This window comes from Rhinolophus sinicus, chromosome X, assembly GCF_036562045.2.
Source record: "Rhinolophus sinicus isolate RSC01 chromosome X, ASM3656204v1, whole genome shotgun sequence".
Taxonomy (NCBI): Eukaryota; Metazoa; Chordata; class Mammalia; order Chiroptera; family Rhinolophidae; genus Rhinolophus; species Rhinolophus sinicus.
The window spans coordinates 93,661,793-93,664,129 of NC_133768.1; positions in this window are offsets into that span (position 1 = coordinate 93,661,793).

The following is a 2,337-nucleotide window of genomic DNA, read 5'->3' on the forward strand; positions in this document are numbered from 1 at the left end:
TTAAATACCGATACATGAAAAGGCCTTTTCAGAGGCCCGATAATTTTCAAATCAGGGTCTGTCTTAGACTCCAATGTGTACAAGCAGATAACTTTTCTTATTTTTATTTATTCATTTATTTATTTATTTATTTTAATTTATTGGGGTGATGGGCACAGCTCACAGTGGCCCATGCAGGGATCGAACCAGTAACCTTGGTGTTGTTAGCACAACACTCTAACCAACTAAGCTAACCGGCCATCCACAAGGACATAACTTCTAATGGGGTTGGGAGAAGGACAGTTGAGAGTGGGAGATAGCGTGTAGGAAGTAGAAAATCCAAATTAGATGCAGTAAATGCAAACGCAAAAGTTAATTTCATCTGATTCTCATCTGAATTCTCTGAAATACTCAAAATTGATATAGGAAATTAGTATAAGTACTGGATGGGATTTACCTAATAAAAACTAGAAAAGTTATTTGGTACCTCTGCATTGAAAACAACTAAAACATAGTCTTAGTGCTCATAGTGCTTAGGTACTATAATATCTTATGAGATTTATTCATTTGTGCATTTATTAAAAATATTTGTTGCACACCTACTATGCTTTCTAGTTATGAGGATACATCAGTGAACAAAACATAAAAAGCTCCACATATTGATCAATGAATATTTTTACTAAGTATATGGGTAAATATATTTTCTAATGCTTGAATATAAGAAGATATTTTCTTATAACTTTACCATTACTAAAGATACAGAGCTGAACTTTGCTGCAAACTTTGGCAACTGAATTTTTGGATGTCATTTAGTAGTGTCTGGGATTGGCTGTGTGGATGACTGAAGAGATTCTTTGTCCTATCAAATCTCCTTTCCCCAAACCCCTTTATTCAGAATCAAGTGAGCAAGTGGGGGAGGAAGGGAAGGGGTGTAGGAGAAAGATTACAGAAAGACTTTTATATGTTTAGAAAGGAGTAGAGGAAAAGGTTTGGCCACTTGCCATTACAGATCTTTTTAATTAACTATGTGACATTTACTTACAGAAGACTTTTTCTTAGTATTTTTAAAAAGATCTCCAGAAACTTAAGAAGACATAATTCAATGGGGAAATTGCAGTGCCAAGGAAATCTACACTACAATTGTCGTTAGGCACTATGATGTTAAAAATATATATTAACTAATGGAAATAGTGCTGGACACTAATTAAAGTATCCAAATGACTTGTCATTATTAATAACTCTGTACTTCACCAAGGAGCACTTGCTGTGTAAGTTCTGTGACTATCCTGGGCACAGCATGACAATATTTTAAAAATATGTACCCCACGAAAGAATCCCACTTGAAATAGCTGTGAGATGGTGCCAAAAAGTTACCAAGTGGAACTTAGCACAAACTCAGAATGAAGTGAAAATTTGTTCTTATGACTTCAAGAAGTAATTTAAATTTTATACTTTTGAAAATATATGAGACAGACTTAATAACATATGGTTTCCTGAATTTCAGATGGTTAACTCCAATGCTTATTCATAGCCAACATTTATTGAGTGCCCACTATAAACAAGGAACCCTCAAATATTTAGTGGTATAAGATGGGAGAAAGATGGAGGGAAAGAAGGAAGGAAGGGAGGGAGGGAGGGAGGGAGGGAGGGAGGGAGGGAGGGAGGACAAAAGTGTGCAAAACCTTTGTATGTGTGTTGGCAGCTAAAAGTGTAATAAAATATATTCACTGCCCTTGTAATAACTAAACGTCTAGAAATGGAGCAAAGACATGTAAACAAAAACAAAAGTACAATGTGCTAAAGTTTGATAAGAAAAGTGCAGAAAAAAATGGTCATGGAAGTTTAGTAAAGGGTAATATTCTTAATATTCTTTCCAGGTGAGGGGATCAGTGAAAGCCTTGTGGATAAGGTCACATTTGAACTGAACTTTGAAATATGGTTGGATTATTCTGGCAGCTGTAAGTACTAGATTGTTAGTTCTCCAAGTGTAGAGAGGGTGATTTACTCATGTGTGTATACCCTACGCCTAATGCAGAAATAACACTAAATAATTGCTACTATATGCCAGGCAGCATGTTAAGCATTTACTATTTGCCAGGCACCATATTAAGCATATTTCCATCCATTGTTACATTTACCAGCAGCAGCAGCAGCAGCAGCAGCAGCAGCAGCAGCAGCAGCAGCAGCAGCAGCAGCAGCAGCAGCAGCAGCAGCAGCAGCAGCAGCAGCGATATTTGTTGAATGTTGTGAGTCAGGCTCTGCTTTAACAGCTGTATGTTGCTATTAGTATCCCTTTCTTATACATGAGAACTGGAGGTTCAGAAAGGTTAAGAAATTTGCCCAAGATCACACAACTTA